The sequence below is a fragment of the Rosa chinensis genome, chromosome 1 (assembly GCF_002994745.2).
Source record: "Rosa chinensis cultivar Old Blush chromosome 1, RchiOBHm-V2, whole genome shotgun sequence".
Classification (NCBI taxonomy): Eukaryota; Viridiplantae; Streptophyta; class Magnoliopsida; order Rosales; family Rosaceae; genus Rosa; species Rosa chinensis.
The window spans coordinates 6127641-6148971 of NC_037088.1; the positions used below are offsets into that span (position 1 = coordinate 6127641).

The window sequence follows — 21331 nt, forward strand, 5'->3', positions numbered from 1 at the left end:
CCATAGGCACAAGCCTGCATGGCCTATACCCAGGGCTGGCCCTGCCTAGACTTTGGTAGAATTCATAAAGTTCTTAAAAATCTTAATTGAATATCCTGAGACTTTCATGGACTGCTAAAAGTCTATATTGAATACACCCCAGATTTTTAAATTCTATAAATTTATTTAAAAGTTCCACTAATTCCATAAATAATACACCCTTCAAATAGATCAATTTTTTTTTTTTTTTTTAAATGGCAACAATTGTATTTTTATTTTAAGCTACTAAATTTCCACCTTTGTCAACTAGCGATTTGTTAGCAAATAAGCTACACCTTAATTGGGCCTCTTGATTTGTACAATTTGGGTTCCACAGTGGGGGTCTTAAAAGGTTAGGTAAAGTGAAGCCTTGTTTGTATGGATGAAAATTCGAGGGAGCCGCGCGCTCTTCTTTTTTCTCGATGAATGAGGGACTCTCAGCTAATCGGTGTTTCGATCACACTATGACAGTATGATATGATTATCAATTTTTCTACCAAATTCCAGTTGGGTTAGAAAACAGAAGTTATCAACCAACTTTTTCACATTCATTCATTTGGATATGATCATTCTAGCTTCTCTAGGGATGAACTAATTTCCAGAAATAGCAAGGATTCAATGTGACCTATATAGGACAAGTTCTTATGTTGTGGCTATTAAAGGTATTTTTCTAGCTGATTGAGCAAGTCAAGTGCGCTCCCTACAATAGATAGTAGCTAGCTAACTAGTCTCATTTGAATCGGATATTTACACTGTGGGAATTGAATTGATGAAAAGAATATCTCTTTGCAATGAACAACTGTACGTCTTGAGGTTTCCCCTTTATGTTGTTTCTACTTTCAACCTGGGATGTCCTCCATGCTCGGAGTTTGGAGTGCTCGGTTTATTTGGGCCCAGCCATGTGAGCAGCACGTGTCAGTTCAGTAAGAGGAAATGTAGGTGGGAAAGGCTTAGCCTATTCCCGGTTAAGTGATCGAAAGGAGGCGTAAATGTTATTGCAAAGTTCATCTTCTTCATATCTTCTCTGATTACTACTGCACAAAAATATGAACAGAGCTTTAAGAATATGTTTAACAATTCAAAAGTGATTTATTCTCATTCAACTTCTTTGTTTGGGTACATACAGAATCAAAACCATTTTAAACCTTGAAAGCATGTGGTCAAAGTAGAGTGCAACTGCCACTTGAACAAGAATAAAAATCATATATAGATCCCAGTGGTTGGTCACAGATCCCTCCTAAGTCCCAGCAGCAACTTTCTAGCGGCGGCAATATTCCTTGACTATCCCAGCCGCGGTAGTATTGATCGACCCAGCCGAAGTCGCCTAAACACCAAATTTTTAATTGGAACCAAAAGATGACTTCGATTATACCATCATGTATAGCTTGGGGAGAGGAGAAATTTCCATACCTCACTTGTAGCCAACAACGATCGAAGATGCTGGAAAATGCATCAAAACCGCCTATAAACCAAGAGTTTTCGAGCTCTATTTGTCATCTCTCGTCGTTGATTGACCAGACGAAAGCCATGTTCATCTTCGTGCCGCCAAGGTGATTAAGATGCCGCTGGTCCGACACCGAGATACAGCCGAACAGGGGAGATACCGTCGGGGCTTCCTAGTTCATGAAATGGGTCGATGGGACTGGTTCCTTCCAGACCGATCTATATATATATATATATATATATATATATATATGTAGAAAAAAACAACGGTTAAGATCGAGCGGTGATGATTTGAATGATCCAGATCCAGCCACCAATTTTATTTTTGTTAAAAATAAATTTCAGTAATTGAAAACTTCGAAAATTCCATTAAAAAGAAAAAAGAACTTCATGAATTCAAAATTGTTGCAAAAATTTACATAAAAAACAAAAAGTAAGAACAAAAATAACAACACCAGAGAGATAAGTTGCAGGTTTTTTTTTGTAATTTTCTTTCTTCTATAAAAAAAATAAAAAGAAAAAAGATTTAAGTTGCTATAAAGAGAGTAAAAATTGACACAATTATTTTGAAAAGTCACTGCTACTTTTAACCTTTATTTTTATGGCCAGCATGAACATTTCTTTACCTTTATTGGCACTTGACAATTTGACATGCATATTGCTCACTCACAGCAGATACTATTATTTGTCATATCCAACAATCACATTTTATTTTTCTGGTAAAGATGAAATAGTGGAAATTAGAACACTTATTGTTTAGAAAATGTATTGATCATGAACAGGATATATGGAAGAAACGGAATTTATCAAAATCGACCATTAGATGTCATCATGACAAAAAGAAATAATTATGGTCAAATTTCATCTATTTGATTGTTTAGATGATACAAAATCCTCATATGTCTACTAATGTAATATAACTTGTTTATTAATTATATCAAATAATATACCTTTCATGAGGAACAATGCGAAGGAAATAAACATTATTAAAATCGACCGTAGGATGTTATCATGAAAAGAAGAAATGATTACGGTCAAAATTTCAGCCATTTTCGTGATTGTTTGGGTCTCAATCTAGTAGGTGAACCCTAAACCTTAAATACCACATAAAACTAATATGCTTATAATCGCTCACTCGTAACTTATTTTTTAGATCTGTCAGCTCTCACGCTCTCGTGGGTAGGAGTTATATCAAATAATGTAAAAATATATGGAATTGTATCTCATTAAGGGTCGGCTCCCCTTAGGGAAGTATAAGCTTTTAAAGAGTTGACCGGTTTATTTCATGTCGAAATGACGGCTGATCGAGTTAATTTTTTTACATAATACCTATTAATACACTATTGTTGATACCCAAGAAATCAATATTTATGCCCAATAGTTGATCGAGGCCCAAATACAAATATAAATGCGCAAAACTACAAATTATGGGCTTTAATAGCTTAAAGCCCATTATGCTAGAAAGAACTCTTGATCTTGCAATTCACTTTCGATTCTGCCTTATTAATTGTCATGCCACGCACGTGGGTTCAAGCCACAATCATGCTTTTGGGGCTTACAAGATTGGGTGTGGTATGAAAGGTAATGGAAGTACATGAGGCCCCACTACAAAAAGTTTGGGTATATGCAACAGGTTTATATGCAAGGAGTCAAAATTCTTTGCATTTGGTTTGATAATACCAAGAATTATACAAGTCCTTGCATTTAGCTTGGAGATAATGCCAAGAACTCATAAATTCCTTGCATTTTGTTTGTTAAATAATAAAAACATTAAAAGTCTTTGTATTTGCTTTTCATTTCCTTAATGAGTTGAGGGAAACCGCTGAACACTTGAAATCCGAGTTTGAGATGAAAGATCTTAGGAAAACATGGTTTTGCCTCGGTTTGGAACTTGAGCACCATGAAGATGGTATCCTGATTCATCAATCAGCTTATACCCAAAAGATGCTTAGGCATTTCAATACTGATAAAATTAAGCCTTTAACCACTCCAATGGTCATCCGTAGCCTTGATCCAAAGAATGATCCATTCCATCTAAAAGAAGACGACAAATAAGTGCTGAGAAATTTTAAATACATCACTATTATTTTATATTTCAAATCAGATTTTATAACTAGATTAAATGACCAAAATAGACATCTATATATTAGAAGAAAAATAATAATAATAATCATATCTTCTTTATATGATTCTATAATTATAAACACAATAAATTTCTATGTATGCATCCTCATTTAAAACAAGAATAAAGTTAGAAACCATCTAATTTAAATTTTCCTTAAATAAATTGTAATTAAATGGGGTGAGAAATCATATAATTTAGAATTGGGTGCGGCTATTGCCACCCTACAATTTTCTTAGTTCACCCTACAAACATTTAAATTATTGAAAGACTATATTACCCAAGTGCAAAATGACTAATAAGTACGATAATTTACTAAAATTCAAATATGTAAGAAAAAAATAAATAAATAAATAAGTAATTAATTAATACAAACACTACTTAATTTCTCATTGGATAATATTAGTCTTTATCTTCTCCACCAAATTTGAATTTATTACTATTTTTTTTTGTCTTTTAGTTGCCTCCTCATTTTTAATTCGTTATTCAATTCACAAAACCATTACTTTTAATTTGATCAAAATCTTTGCAATATTCTTTGTGAACACTAAAAGTAAAAATTTAAAACACGAAGAAAAAAAAAATCAATCTCTTCTTCATTGATCATAGTTGTAAATTTACTAATCTTTTTACATAGATTGAAATAGAGAACATTGGAACTGAAAGAAATTTTTTTTAAAATGGAGTAAATTAGATTATGATTTTATTTGAAAACTTTAATAAATTTTAATTCTTTTATGAGTATAAATTAAATAAGAGATTTTCGTTAAAAATATTTATTTTTTAATTGGATATGTCATATAAGGATATTATGGGAAAGAGAAATGGATTAAATAAGTAAATTTAATAATTGAAATTAAAATGTACGGTGTAATGAGCAAATAGAGTGAATAAAGAAAATTATAGGGTGGCAACAGCCGCACCCTTTAAAATTTCAAAATCAATGGCATTAAATGTTTTTAAAACAAATCGCTTTACTCCCACTTTTAGTTTTTTTTTTCTTTTCTAAAAGTTATGATTAGTCAATTTATTATCTAATATAAAAAATCACAGGTATAAAAATTTATAATTGTTAATTGTTTGACCATCCAATGACAATTTCGTAGTTCTGCCATTGTGGAGAAACTACTGATACATTCTTGGTTGAATGTTTGACTCAAAATTTTATACTTGATCAATATGGTGTTTGGGGGATGAGAACTTAAATAATACAAAACCTATTTCTAAGATCTATTTGAAGGGAACAATAATAATTCCTTATGGATTTCTCAATAACTAACACAAGTAATTAATATGGTCAATTATAAAATACGTACTAATATGTTAATATATACTAATCAAATTAAATAGTAGCCTTAATGTAGTTAAATAATAGTGTATTTCATGGTCTTTTAGGTTAAGGATATTTTAGGTAATTTGGGTTGTGTTTTTACTAAAATATTAGAATGAGTAATTAAATGGTAGGTGTATTGAGTAAGGAGTGTGTATTAAGTAATTAGGGGTGTGTATTTAAAACTTATCATAAGTGCTAGAGGCAGAAGTGCCCTACTTAAGTGCAATAGACGCATTATTGTACTTAGAACAATGCACAAGACCAGACATCTCATTCACTGTGAACTTGTTAGCTAGATATAGCTCTGCGCCAACACGACGCCATTGGACTGGTGTTAAAGATATCTTTTGATACCTAAGTGGCATGATTGATATCGGATTGTTCTATCCCTGTAGAGAGACAATGGATTCTGACACATCATATGCTAGGGACGCCACACATAGTGGTCTACGTTCCCTCTCCCATCTCAAAACGGTATAATTGTTTTGGAAGGTTTTGCTGATGCTGGGTATCTCTCTGACCCGCACAAAGGTTGTTCCCAAACTGATTATGTATTCACTACGGGAAAGACCGTGATATCTTGGACGTCTACAAAACATACCTTAGTCGCTACTTCTTTGAACCATGCAGAGATTATTGCTCTTCACGAAGCAGCTCATGAATGTATATGGCTTCGATCTATAGTTACGCATATTCGAAGTAATTGTGGTCTGAAGTCTACCACAGATGAGCTAACAAGCATTTATGAGGATCATGCTGCTTGCATTGAACAAATAAAGCAAGACTACATCAAAAGCGATAACACCAAGCACATATCGCCCAAATTCTTCTACAATCAGCAACAACAGAAGCTCCTCAAGAGCAAAGTATATCAGGTACGATCTGAGGACAATGTGGCAGACTTATTCACTAAGTCATTGCTCAAATCCACGTTCGAGAAACATGTGGCAAGCATTGGCTTCCGAAAGTTATCTAAACTCCCATGATCGTAGTCATCAAGGGGAGGCGCAGACATTAGGGAGAGATGTCTACTTGTTCATCTCGAAACGTGAAGGGTGTGTTGTACTTTTTTTCTCCTTCGACCGAGGTTATTTTTGTCCCACAGGGTTTTTGTTACTCGGCAAAGTTTTTGACTAGGCAATGAGAGGAGCACCATGTTTGCGCGATACAAAGGGGAGTGTTCAAGTAAATCTCTATTTTATGTCTGGTCCAAACTCTATGTTACTTGAGCTAGTAGTAATAGGGTTCTAATTAGAGATAATCTTGGAGAATCTTAGAGATATCCATTCAATGTATGATTACCTTTCCTTGTACAATTCAGATTCTATGCATTGTAATCTTATATATAAAGAGGCCCCTATTATCAGTGAAAATACATAGCAATTTTCTCTCAATTTCTGTTTCTCTAAAACACTTCCTCTTTTTTACTTTTTACTTTTCGTTGATGAGTGGTTCGTGTTCCATTTTGGTGGAATGATTTGGTGTGTAGAAATGAGTGGAGTCTATGGTTTTTATAGTTGGGTGAGAGTGAACAGGAGGTGCGATCCCCCTCTATTACCAAGCACCTCCTGCCCACTGCCTACCCACTGACCTGGCATGCCTTATCGTCGTTGGATTTTTGGATGGACGACTGAGATTTAATATTAACCTCCATTTCGATCATGTAACCTCCTTCCCACCCCCTCTTGTAGCACTTAACTTCGTGCCCACCTACGTGGCGCAATGAGAATCGTTGGATTTGTGATCTGGTGTGACGCGGGTATGGGACATGAAACGAACGGCTGATATTCATTCTTTAACCGATGTCGGCTCAATTTGGGATAGCTTTTGAAACTGCTTCTGCACCCAAAAGCTCTTTCAAAGTTATCTGGGCTTTTTGGCAAACCATTATGAGAGTAGCTTTTGGCCGAAGCGCTTTGCTGAACCGCAAAATATCAGGAAGGCACAATTTGTAGCTTTTGGTTTCCGCTTTTGAGGGAATCAAGTCAGGACGCGGACGCTTTAATGAAAATTAATGAACTAACTCAACTGTCCTCTTGCTTTTCTGAAATTTACATTAGAAAGTCCTTTATTCCCATCTCACTTTCGCCCTCCTTCTTCGACATTGTTCCATTCTCTTTCTCACCAATTCTTCTATCTCACTGAAAAGGGGCAATTTTGTTCGAGATTTGACATGGATTCTAATGACTGCATATCTCAATCTAATCCCCAAGTTATAGTCTTTTCTTGAATCACCATGTCATCACGGACACACCCCTCATCCCCCAATTTCAAGTTTCAAGCAACGATAAACAAGATGAGCCAGATGGTGATTATTCTAGTTCAGGGGCGGATTTAGATAGAAAGGTGGTTGGGCAATGCGTTTAATTCTATGTATTTGCAATTTTTATTTGACAATTTCTCTTTTGAAGTTTTGGTGTTCATTGGAATTTTTGTAGAATTACCTCCATAGGTTCTTCAATGCATTTTTCTCTACCCATCCTACATGATCTTTTTTCCCTTTCCTTTTTGTTGGGTATATTATTATCTCTCAAAAATCGTCATTCTCATTAGTGTGATTGCTCTCAAATCGGCTTCATGTTTATGTCTATTACTTCTAAAAAGTTGTATGGCTCTTGACTGACCATTGCAAACTGGGCCCGGCAAATGGCTCTTGGACTTGTGTGTGTTTTCCAATTGTTTGTATAATTTCTGTCATTATCAATTTGTCCCTATTTATTTTAATAAAGATAAGCTGAGAATTAACTATTATGAGTTTGTCCTCATACTCTATTTTGACATAGCGCAATCTCATACTTCTTGAGTTCTTGGTATTTATATTTATATATTTCATGAAAGCAATTGGATTACATTGTATAATCTATTCTGTCATAATTAGTTACACAGTTCGGTCTCAGGTCTTCGGTGTGTTTAGTAAGGTACATGTATGTTCAAGGTGTAGATGAAAAGAAATCTTCAAGAGTAAATGAAGAAGGATAGAGACGATAGGAGAGAAACTAGTTAAAAGGAGATATCATGTCTCCAAGCTTTTTCTTTTGTTTTGATAAAACCTATTGGGCTACTGTGCTGCAAGCCTGCAATTGTGCTTGGGTATGACAAATGGCAGACATTACATACAATGGACACGGAAGCCATTCTATTGTGTTGTTATTCTTGTTGGTTGCTAAGAAATTACAAGCCTAGGACTTGCTACAATTACATGCCTATTATTGTCTCGCTGTATATGAAAAATATGTGTTCAAGGATTTGCATTAGAGAGCCTTGCACACTAGTTTATAAGAGCAAAATATATAAATCTTATTTCAATTTGAGCTTAATAACTCTTAGTATTCATACCCTTTTGGTAATTATATACAATCACAATTTGAGTTTAATACTTTCTTGGTGGATTTCTGCAGAGTCTGGAAAGAATGAAATTTCATGGAGGTTTTTAATCATGTTGCAACTGTTGTAAGGGATATTGGTATAGGTAGTTGATAACTAGTTACTCACACTATGCCATTTTTGTATTTTGTTTTGTTTCCGAATATCAGGAGCAGGTATGAAGTGGCGATGTTAGTGGATGTTTATAGGCAACAGAGGCCGTAGGCAAAGAAGGGGAGAGGATGTGATCCATCCCCTAGGTTTCTTTGGAAGGTTAAGCAAATGGAGGAAATGCTGATATTAAGAACAGGTCAATTTTAAGGTAACATAAAATTGGTTCTGTTTTGGGAAGTAGGTGGAGGAAGTGAAATGTGTATTGTGGCTTGCTGTTTTGACACAAATCTCTTAACTTGTTTATCTGAGAGTACAATATTTCTTATCACTATAACTAATAGCAATATACAAGTTAAAGGGATTGTTTAGATCACCATAAGAGGTATATCATGGAAAGAGAAAATAATATCTATGCAGTCAAAGGCTTCATCTGCAGATTACAAAATTGAAATGCTTATTGAACTTTGACTGTTGTTGTACTATTATCAATTTGTAAGCTAGTGATCTCCAAAGAGACTTGATCACTACTGTTATGACAGAAAAGCTTTGTCTTTTAACACAATGTTAATGTCAGAATTCGGCATATCCTCTTTCAATAATTTGTGCACCTCTGATTAGCAGATATCTTGTTCATTGCAGGGGATAATTTTAGCATTATTGTTTACGTTTGCTCTTTGAAGGTAAAAATACTTTCTTGTTTTTCTGGGATATACATATGGTTATATTTTTTGGCTTGTTATTGTGTCTTCTTTCCCTTGAATGGAGCTTTCTTTTATTAAGGAAATTGGCCAAACCCCGGCAGTTGCACAATTCACAGTGGGGAATGATGTGTCCTGCTGAGACACTTGAAGGGCAGGAAAGTATTGTACTTTAAAATTTCTGAATGTGAAAGGATTTGTTTTTGTATGTGACACTTAAATCTGTTACACCAGGCATTGATGATCTACATAACTGTGGGATCAGCTGCATATCCAATCTTAGAAATTTTAGAAGAATGAGGTACAGAAAATTTTGAGGTCTGCACTATTATATTGTTGATGCTGGCTTTCTCTGTGCTCTATATTCTTTCTATTGACACTTATATTTGTATCTTTATTGTAGGAAATTTTCCCTGCTGTTATTCCCCAAGCCACACAGATTTTTGTTAATGGCTGCTGGGTTGGCATACATTGTGATCCTGAAATTTTGGTGAGAACATTGAGGAAGCTAAGGTGGGTGAGTGACCCTTCTGTTTTTGTTTCTTGAACATATAATTTAGGTAGGTACGGTGCCAAAACAACACTTAAACTTCAACAATTAAGACCCAAAACATTAGCTGTATTGTTATCTTAGCTTCGATAGGTTGCACCATTTCCTCATCACTTGTCTATCTTCATATTCTTGTGCATTGTTCTTAACTGTCCCAATCTTCCTAATTGCATGCACGCCAAATTTAGACCATTCTCAACTTGTGAAAGTCTCATGTAAGTGTCATGCATGTGTAGGTGGATGTCAATACTGAAGTTGGGGCCGTAAGAGATATCCATATGAAAGAATTGCAGATATATACCGATTATAGTCGTTGCAGTCATCCATTATTCATTGTGGACAAGCAAAGGCCGCTTATAAAGAACAAAGATATTCATGCATTGTAGTAGAGGATGAGCTCAAGGTTTTAAATATCGGTATCGTCATATCTATCGGTACTTCGAAAAAGGGAGATATCGGAAGTATCGGAGATACAGGGTGTCAGGACCCACCTCGGAATTACCCCCTAACTCCAAGATGGACCTGCGGGGCCCACTTTTTGAGAAAATTAGACAGAACTTCTCCTAAAAGTGGACAACCTAAAACCTGTTGAAATACACTTCTAGGTATAACTCAATTTCAATTCCTGATGCCACCCTGCTTTCCAGCAACAACCCGCAAATTTCCAAGTATAAACACCGTAATACATAAACATAACCACTTATATAAATTACAACCCAGCAAGTCAAATCTTTCTACTTCCTCCAAATTATACAACTCCATCACACTCATAATTATACAAATGTTTAAATCAATCCTCCCAAGGTCATCAGAGCAATCTATAGGAAACAAATAAAACGTGATACATAAGGTAGGTTAATAGATAACATACTGAGGATAGATGGCAGTGTTGGTGCTAGGCCTAAACTCCAAAGCCGGACAGCAACGCTGCAATCTGGGCAATTGAAACCAAAGGGCCCAGGGGAAAGTACATAAAAACCTTAGCGTGAGTGGACAAAATAAATAAGCACAACGGAAAAAAGAGTTTATACTTTCCCACATTTATTTCATTAAAAACCGATGCATGCAATGTGAGTAAAGACGATTATCTCAAAACAAATAAGCATCCTGTAAAACCAAGCCAGGCCCGCTGGTAAAAGTGAAAACTGGACTAGCCCCGCTAGTCAAAGATAAATAAAAGGTATGGGGAAAGCGTTTTCACCATACGTATAAAAGGGAGCCTCCTAGGCTCGGGTCGGAGTGTCCCACACTCTTGAGCATCCCATGCTCTGCTCTACTCACCCACAAACACATAGTGAGTGAGGAGGAGTACTAATAGTCTAGCTAGCAATATAATATAGCGACCCAGGTATGGTGGGTTAAAACCACGAAAATCGAAAACAGAAGGGCTTCCCCAATATTTCACAAGAAGTAAAATAATATTCCAATGACGTGGTCCCGCACGCCAAGACATTCTCGAATTCGTAAACCAATATGCGAGGTTAAAAAGTAAATTCTAGAAATTACCTCAACAAAGAAAATATCACAAAATTCGCCACTTCTAATCGAGCATAACAAATTCAATTTGAAATTCCAAATCGATGGTGCAAAATACTCCACTCCAAATATTATATTCGATAACTTAAAAACAATAATTTAATTCGCTAATCCATTTCCCAAATCAAAATCAAGATAAACCAACATCAATTGTTCCGAAAGTGAATTATAATGATAATATGATCATTAAATAAAATAAATACTTATTTCGGAAAAACAATTGCATGCATCATTATTTAGAAAACAAAAGTCCACTCACAGTGTACGGCTAAGCCTGCCGTCGATCCGAACCCTCCTCGAGGGAATTCTCCTCACGTCCTGTATAATATAACGTTCGCAAACCAATAATTACTGGATGGAAAATTAAATTATGATAAATAAAAACCGAACCCCAACATTGTCTTTATATGCCCAAAACCTCCAAAACTTCTCCACTAATGTCATTCCCTTAATTTAAGGGCTCTAGGGCAGCATCAAGGAAATCCGATGAATGGATTCCTCGTAATTAAATTAACAAATTCCACCCTTGGAACAATATATCGAAATCCCTTAAATTAAAGGAATGACGTTAGTGGAGAAGTTTTGGAGGTTTTGGGCATATAAAGACAATGTTGGGGTTCGGTTTTTCTTTATCGTAATTTAATTTTTCATCCGGTAATTATTGGTTTACGAACGTTGTATTGTACAGGACGTGAGGAGGATTCCCTCGAGGAGGGTTTGGATCGACGACAGGCTTAGCCGTACACTGTGTGTGGACTTTTGTTTTCTAAATAATGATGCTTGCAATTGTTTTTCCGAAATAAGTATTTATTTTATTTAATGATCATATTATCATTATAATTCACTTTCCGAACAATTGATATTGGTTCATCTTGATTTTGATTTGGGAAATGGATTAGTGAATTAAATTATTGTTTTTAAGTTATTGAATATAATATTTGGAGTGGAGTATTCTGCACCATCGATTTGGAATTTCAAATTGAATTTGTTATGCTCGATTAGAAGTGGCGAATTTTGTGATATTTTCTTTGTTGAGGTAATTTCTGGAATTTATTTTTTAACCTCGCATATTGGTTTACGAATTCGAGAATGTCTTAGCGTGCGGGGCCACGTCATTGGAATATTATTTTACTTCTTGTGAAATATTGGGGAAGCCCTTCTGTTTTCGATTTTCGTGGTTTTAACCCACCATACCTGGGTCGCTATATTATATTGCTAGCTAGCCTATTAGTACTCCTCCTCACTTACTATGTGTTTGTGAGTGAGTAGAGCAGAGCATGAGATGCTCAAGAGTGTGGGATACTCATACCCGAGCCTGGGAGGCTCCCTTTTATACGTATGGTGAAAACGCTTTCCCCATACCTTTTATTTATCTTTGACTAGTGGGGCTAGTCCAATTTTCACTTTTACCAGCGGGGCTGGCTTGGTTTTACAGGATGCTTATTTGTTTTGAGATAATTGTCTTTACTCACATTGCATGCATCGGTTTTTAATAAAATAAATGTGGGAAAGTATAGACTCTTTTTTCCGTTGTGCTTATTTATTTTGTCCACTCACGCTAACGTTTTTATGTACTCTCCCCTGGGCCCTTTGGTTTCAATTGCCCAGATTGCAGCGTTGCTGTCCGGCTTAGGAGTTGAGACCTAGCACCAACACTGCCATCTATCCTCAGTAGGTTATCTATTAACCTACCTTATGTATCACGTTTTATTTGTTTCCTATAGATTTCTCTGATGACCTTGGGAGGATTAATTTAAACATTTGTATAATTATGAGTGTGACAGAGTTGTATAATTTGGAGGAAGTAGAAAGATTTGACTTGCTGGGTTGTAATTTATATAAGTGGTTATGTTTATGTATTACGGTGTTTATACTTGGAAATTTGCGGGTTGTTGCTGGGAAGCAGGGTGGCTTCAGGAATTGAAGTTGAGTTTATACCTAGAAGTGTATTTCAATAGGTTTTCGGTTGTCCACTTTTAGGGGAAGTTCTGTCAAATTTTCTCGAAAAGTGGGCCTCGCAGGTCCATCTTGGAGTTAGGGGGTAATTACGGGGTGGGTCCTGACACAAGGTACGAAAATATCATTTTTGAAAAAAGTCAATTTATTAGAAATTTAGAACTACATATAAATACATAAGAATGTCAACTTCATCTACATCCAAAAAGAGACTCTAGGTGGTTGAAAAGCCGCTCGCTGGTCTACGAAAATGCAATAATCAGACCAAGATATATGACCCATATAGTGCGAATTGTAGTGATGAACATGATAATTATAGATCTCTTTAGAGCTGCCGACTATTTCCCATATAAGGAGATAATAAGAATGAACCCAACTGGATGACTGATCATGTACTTCTCCATATTAATTATATCCATAAGCATCTAACCAAATTGATTGTTGTTTTATGAAATTCATTTGAGATCTCACTGCGCTCTGTGCCTAAACTGATAGAGTCAAAACTTAAGGCAATTGAAGAAACATCATATGGGGTACTTTGATCATCAGTTGCACATCTAGTCCTCCTCCCATATATGGTCTTCTCTTGAGCACCATGACCAGCTGTTCTCACTCCGTTGTCTTCATCTTGGGTGGCATGATCAAAATTACCTTCACAGGTAAATTGGAATCCTCCATCCACAGAAGATTGTCCATATTCATATCTTTCACCTCCACCACCTGTTCCGCTTCCACCCTCTCCACCATCATCAGAACTATCTGGAGTTGCTGTACCACCCCACGCACCATCACTATCTGAATTATCTTATGGGTTTTTAACAACTTCTTCAGATAAGACTCTCTTTACGTTGATTCCAGCATTAGTTGCAGTTTCTACAACTTGTAGAAGAGGTCTTCCAGCTTCATCATCGAGGTGTGTAGGCATAATCCAATCATGAAGTGGATCAATGCCATTATCAAGCGGCTCGCTTGCAACATGAAGTAGATCTATATACCTATTCACTTATTCCATTTGATAGTTACTTTAACATTTGAACTTTTAGCTTCTTTATACTATTCAACTATAGACTATACACTCACATACTACACAATAAATTCATTACTCCTCACTTTTTCAAGATGCATAGCTAAAATTTAATACTCCGTACTCTGCACTCTCTTCTCATCATGTTATCCATATATGGTTCTTTGACTTCCTTTTGCAATGTCATTTGGCCTCATTTGAATAATTGAACCTTTATGACTTTATCTTCTTTCTATTATTCAACTACAGAGTTACAGACATAGTCATAGACTACATAGTACCAAATATCTCATCAGGCAGATTTGCATTTAGACTTTTAGAGAATTACTTCTCACCCAAAATCGCCTTGTGGGTATTTCTCCGGGGCAAAGATTCGCCTTGAGGGGATTTTTTTCCTCACCTAGATTCGCTTTGAGGAGATTTTCTACTCACCTAGATTCACCTTGAAGGGATTTCTCCTCACTCAGATAGCCAGATTTGCCTTTAGGAGATCTCTCTTCACACAGATTTTTATTTAGAGAATTACCAAGTTTTTTTTTTTTACCTCAAATTTTACAGATATTTCTTCACTTTATCGGGGATATATCGTAAATATCTAATATATCGGGGATATTTGATGATGTCGGAGAAATTTCGCAGAAACGATAAAAGATAAGATATTTAGCCCCTAGATATATCGGTCCGTCGAAAAAAGGAGATATCGGGGGATATATTGGAAATTTCGCAGAGATTTAAAACCTTGGATGAGCTAGCTGTAATCTTCAACATATTTTTCTTCAGTGATTACATCCCTCCATTCTTACAATTGTGTTAGAGCAACTGCAACAGATTCCCTATAATTTTTGTATTATAGGGAAGCAAAAATCAAAATCTCCATAATTTTTCTGCTCTAATTCCAACAGTTTCCCTATTTTACAGATTTTTGCATTTATTACAACAATAAAATATTCTACATTTAAAACAAGTTTAAAATAACGGCTAGTTTACAACGGCTCGCCGGGAAATCGTATGTCAAATGTGGTTCATTGAGGTCATTGAGGGTTGATTCATTGTTGAGGAGATCAGTGAAATTCAATGGCGTCGAAGCCATCTGCAAAAATGCAATTTGGAATCAATCCATATGGACAACAAATTGTATGAAGCATTCTATTGCATACTGGCATGAGTAAACAATGAAAAAAGTAAGCTACATTATATATTGTCTGTAGATTGATAGAGATATGTATATACAAAGTTATAAACAGTCAAACAATCTCTCTGCTATATATCTACAATAGCTCTATCTACTAATTTGTTCCTGAATGTACAATGCAAAAGCAATCAATGCAAACTTCACAAACTTCAACCTTGACTGCACAATGCAAAAGCAAAAGAAGAAACTTGAAAACAAAGAGATGTCAAACTTCAAACTTGACTGCACAATGCAAAAGAAAAACAGGAAACTTGAAAACAAATATAAGGCATTTAGCGGATGGTAAGAGAGGACCCTTTAAAATTAAACTCTAGCAGCTATCTAGGCATCTAGCTATCTGCTTCCAGTCCTGCATATGTGGGTTCAAGAATTAATCCACTAGCAGCTTCGACAGCATCAGGTAATTGTCACATTGTTATTTTACATAGGGGGCCTTTAGTTAAAGCACAGGCAACACTCCCACACAGTCTTTGGATGCAGAAACCTAAATGAGTTCATCTCAAAACCACAGCAAAATCACCATGAACAAGAAAACTAACACTAAATTTATTGATATTATTATTATCACTATCTAATGCTATAATCATTTCGCCAAGATCTATTAAGGCAAATGAGAGATACAAAATAAATTTACTGATATTCTTCCTTTCCTACATATTTAAATACCAACAATAGTAACATATTCTTGTCAACACCATCCTCCTCATACCAGAACAACCTTAGCAAAAAGCAATCAATTTAAAACCTTTTCTTTCCAAACATTAGATCCATCTCCAGTTTAACCAGTTTCACTATATTGCTGCTTCTATTTGGACTTTCTTTCACTTTTTGCACTTCAAGAGGTTAGCTTGATCACTCGATCTTCTTCCTCTTTTTATTATTAATTAAAAAATTCCTTCGATTATTCTTGAGCTAAATGAATAGGTTAACCTCATCTAAATGATTAAATTAGATGCTTATAGTTGAATCATATCCAATTTAATCAGGCTTAGCTATGATTGTTTGCCTCAGCTACATTTGATTTTCTTAGAAAACACACATAAGTCAATACAATATTACAGATTCAAAATATCAAAATTGCAATCAATCAATCAAGGGAAAATATAATCACCAACTAGGCTGATACACCACAATAATTTTAAGGTAACTAGAACCCATCTTCAATTCATGAACTAAACAGAAACCACCTTCAATTCATGATCAGATAAATACACAATCAAGAACCATTTAGAAAACGAAAACACAAAAAATCCAATCTAAAATAGATACATGCACAATCAAGAACGATTAAGAAAATGAAAACCTGAAAATTCGATTAAGAACAATCAAGAACCCAAAAATTCGACTGGCCTCTAATCAATTAAAACAAGCGACATTGGAAAAAAGGAAAACTAATGGAGAATTGGAGTGAATCGACATGAACAGAGGTGGAGGAGATGGATCACCTGCGCTACCTTCTTCTTTCTTGGTTGAGCTTCAGTCGAAGTTGAAACATTTTGGGTCATTGTGGGAGAGTGGAGCACGTGAAAAATTAATGCCAGAAGCTATCGCTATATTTTTAATGTTTGCTGTAGATTTAGGGAATGTAATCTTCTCTCTCATCAAAATCTTTATTTTAGAGAAAAGGGTTTAGGGAAGCTGTTAGAGCTGAAAAGGACTCAATTATCCCTAAAAGAGATAAAAATGAGGAAATGTAGAATCAGTTGGAGTTGCTCTTAGTAATAGCCACTACTAGAAAACCATAATAAAGTAGTTCAAATACTTCTTTAGTGATTTAGGAAAGTAGCATCTATGCGACTTGATAGGAGCAAAAAGTGCGACAATATTATTGAGTATATGCCCCATTTTAGCCTTGTTTCTCTCTTAGTTTTGTGTTTTGAGTCATCGAGTCGTTTTCAGAGTCTTGTAGAGTGTTTGGCATGAAATAAGGGGAAAATGCAAAATTCATGAAAAATCCTAGTTGGATCAGGATTCCTCACCGTTGACGTTTTTGCGATCTTTACATTTTAATTCCCTTTTATTTTCTCTAAAAAAAATCTGATATTCTCCTGCTTATTGTAGGAAACCTTGCCTGGTGGAACTCTTGGAAACAGCAATGATGGAATCCAAAAATAAAGCATTTAAGACGTTTGACCAAGCAATGAAGAAGGAAAATAAAGGAGAAAGAATTTTTCAGTTTGGGAATAAAGGAGAAAGACGTTTTTCAGTTGGGGAATAAAGGAGAAAGATGTTTCAACTAGAAAATAAATAAGAGAAAGACGTTTCAGCTTGTTAAGAAACCCCATTATGAGAGGAATTAAGACCATAAAGGAGATGTTTCAACTGAAAAATTAAAGGAATTATGATGCAATCCCATCCGTCCAAATGATGAAGGGTATGATCGACAAAAGTCAACCAATGCTCCCCTATAAATAGGTAACGTCCATACCAGAATTATCATCACTTCCTAGCCAAGATCACTTTCTTGCTTATCGCTTCCTGGCCGATTACTTCCTTGCCTATCACTTCCTGGCGAAAAACTATTCCAATACTCTGTCCAATTCACTCTTCAAACCTCCAACACTTACAAGACCGTGACCAGCATCCATCCATCATTCTACGAAGCTCTTAGGTGCTGAGTCAAGGACGCTCCACTACCATAGCAGAGACGAGTTTATCACTTTGTTGCTAAGCCGCTAAGTAAAGCTTCAACTTGTAACTATGACTCTACTTACAATTTTTATTTCTGGTTTTTGTGTTTGGATTTCCAAGTTGTGTAATTGGAGACATGAAATTTTCAAAATATTTTTATTAATATTTTTGAGATTTTCAGTTTATTATTGAGTTAATTTTGAGAATTCTTTTATGATGCATATTACAATCTTGTGCCCTTTTACGTGTTTAGGTAATTTTTAGAGTTAGGTTCATAAGTTTGCATGCTAGAATGGTAAGAGTTCTTGTGTGTTTACTTAATTTGCCAAGAGTAATTGTTATTTGTTAAGGCACTAAGTTAAACAAGTAGCAATTAGTTCTAAAAAGTGGTAAAAACCATGTTCAATGGTTAGACAATTCTGGAAATTATGTGTTAAATTCTATGTGTAATGGTTAATTTGCACGTGTGAGTTGATTCGAGGGTTAGATAATACTACTAGTTAAGAGAATTACGCTAAGTGTTTTCGAAAATTAGTAGTATTAGGCTTGGTAAGGACTTTTCCGATTCAATACTACATTAGAACGAATTAGATAAATGGATTGATCCGCTGAGGCTTTTCATTTGGGCTCTTATCTAGGCATTTAAGATGGCCACGTTTTTGTAGCATGTTGAAATGAATTTTCTGTTTTTACACTTAGTAATTTCCGAGTGGTATTGGTCTAGGTTAGGGAAGTCAATCATTGTATATAGGTTTATTTGTTTTGTTTTTATTTTAAGTAGATTAGGAACCAAATTTCAAAACCCACATTTTATTCTTTTATTTGTTAATTGACCTTTTTGTGTACGATCCCTGCTTATCCTATACTGACAACTACATTTTACAGGATTAAATTGTGAGGCTATTTTAGCCGCATTACGACTGTGCCTAACTGAACATGCAATTAATTTATGTAAAACTGTGCAAGCAGAGGATTAATTATGTTTTATTGATTGTTCTGTGCAAGCATAGGATTAAAGAATAGAGAAGAAAAAATTGAGCATATGCTCTTCTACGGTAAAAAAATAAAAAACAAAATCATGTATTTTAGAAGTATTTGTAGCATTCAGGACTATTTTGGTAATTATACCCAGTTAAAACACTTTTGCCTTACAACTTACCAAACACTAAGAAATTGCTTTTCATTCTCACAGCACTTTTAAAAATAGTTTACCAAACACTCAGCTGCTTCTTCTCACAGTAAATTCGAAAATGTTTCCTCTCACAACACAGCAATCCCAAACTAAGCGGAGGTTTCCGCAACTTTTGACTTTGGTGTACGCGGAAACAGCTGTCATCCACTGCTGGATGCTTATCCGATACGATTCTTTTCTTTCTGTGTACGCTGCTTTGCTTCGCGCGTGAAGAAGTATACTTTATGAAAGTATGGCCAGCTGTCTAAAGTAATTAAAGACAGAAGCGTCTGTCTGTCCAATGAGATGTTGTTCCTTCTCAGGTAAGTTCCCGCCAATGAATTTGGAATTTAAATTGGCGGGCTTTATTTGCTTATAATTTCATTTCTTGTATGTCGTTCCATTTCATCGAGTTTTAGTGAGAGAAGCTTTGCATTCTAGTGAGAGAAGCTCCGATGGCAGGTACGTCTGATTCTGTTGTGAAGTTTTCAAAGGTATGGATGTCTGATGTTATATCTAAAATATTCAGTTCCATGTTCGTCGTTGTTTTAATTCCATTTAATATTGATCGTATGGAATTAATCGAGTTTCTGAGATCTAGAGACTTCTTGATCTCGAATGGCCGGTCTCTTCCTTATGTTCATGCTGTTCCTGTTATTGATACCATTCCTGATGATGATATTGAAGAAGACGATGAATATGTTAATCGAACGCACTGGAATTTTCATGCTTGGGATCCTGCTGGGAATAAAAATACGGCCATTTCATTGACTGACTGGAGAGATGACAATTTTAATGCTAATGTAGTCGATCCTTCAACTGGAGCTGATCATGGTCAGAATTATTCTGTATTAAGTATAGATTTTGATAGGTTTCTTATGTCGTTTGATAAACGAGTTGTTGTGTTCATCAATGATTATAATAAAGACCTTGCTTCATGCAAGGCGAGTGTAATTGATTGTAATCAATATTATAATTAATGAAACGTTTATTATTCATTTCAGATATGATCGATATTAATTCAAAGCCTGTTGGACATTCTGTCCGTAAGCCTCAGCGCCGATTGAATTTAACTGAACGTTGTTTGAGAAAAGCACTGGAGAATAATGATCCTCGTGTTGGAGACTTGGCTCCTGATCGAAGATACCCATATGTTGTTTACTACGGCTGTAGTGTAGATGATATCGTGAAAGACTATAGTTGTGATTAGGCCTGGCATTTAAACCCGTAACCCGCAAACCCGCACGCTAAAAACCCGCACAAACCCGCCCGTTTATTAATCCGGGCTAAAAAAAGCCCGCACGCAAAACACCCGCAAATTAACAGGTTTTGCGGGCTAAATCCGTTAACTCAAAATCCTTCCCAAAAACCCATTTCCCATTTACCCATACCGGTTCCCCTTTTTTTTTTTTTTTTTTTTTTTTTCAACTAGGGCATTTTTATAATTTTTCTTATTCCCCATGAGGATCCGATGGTTGGATCTTCGTATAATTGTGAAAAGACGATTCAAACGGAGATCCGTGAGGATTCGACCGTTGGATCATCGTATAATTGTGAGGATGATTCTAAAGGCGATCTGAGATGATCCAACCGTTGGATCTTCGTATAATTTTGCAAAGATGATTCAAAAGGCGATCCGTGATGATCCGACCGTTGGATCGTCATATAATTTTGTAAGGATGATTCTAAAGGCGATCCGGGACGATCCAACCGTTGGATCTTCGTACAATTTTGAGAGGATGAACCTAAAGGCGATTCATGAGGATCATCGTATAAATCGGTAAAGATGATCCTCTAGGTGATCCGACCGTTGGATCTTCGTATAATTTTGAGAGGATGAACCTAAGGGCGATCCGTGAGGATCTAACCGTTGGATCATCGTATAAATCTGTAAAGATGATCATCATGGTGATCCGTGAGGATCTGACCGTTGGATAGTCGTATAATTTTGAGAGGATAAAACTAAGGGCGATCCGTGAGGATCTGACCGTTGGATCATGGTATAAATCGGTAAAAATGATCCTCTAAGTGATCCGACCGTTGGATCTTCGTATAATTTTGAGAGAAGAACCTAAGGGAGATCCAAGAGGATCCGACCGTTGGATCATCGTATAAATCAGTAAAGATGATCCTCTAGGTGATCTGTGATGGTCCGACCGTTGGATCGTCGTATAATTGTG

At 35.7% G+C, this 21331-nt stretch overlaps 2 long non-coding RNA genes across 2 annotated transcripts; both read left to right on the forward strand.

Moving 5' to 3' along the window:
• The first annotated feature begins 8456 nt into the window (after positions 1–8456).
• Positions 8457–9315, forward strand: LOC121050279. Its single transcript, XR_005802543.1, has 3 exons — positions 8457–8601; positions 9033–9073; positions 9174–9315. It is a non-coding gene; the product is annotated as an uncharacterized LOC121050279 (long non-coding RNA).
• Positions 9316–9337: 22 nt separating this feature from the next.
• Positions 9338–10162, forward strand: LOC121050273. The gene is made up of 3 exons (XR_005802540.1): positions 9338–9409; positions 9495–9608; positions 9878–10162. It is a non-coding gene; the product is annotated as an uncharacterized LOC121050273 (long non-coding RNA).
• Positions 10163–21331: the final 11169 nt, after the last annotated feature.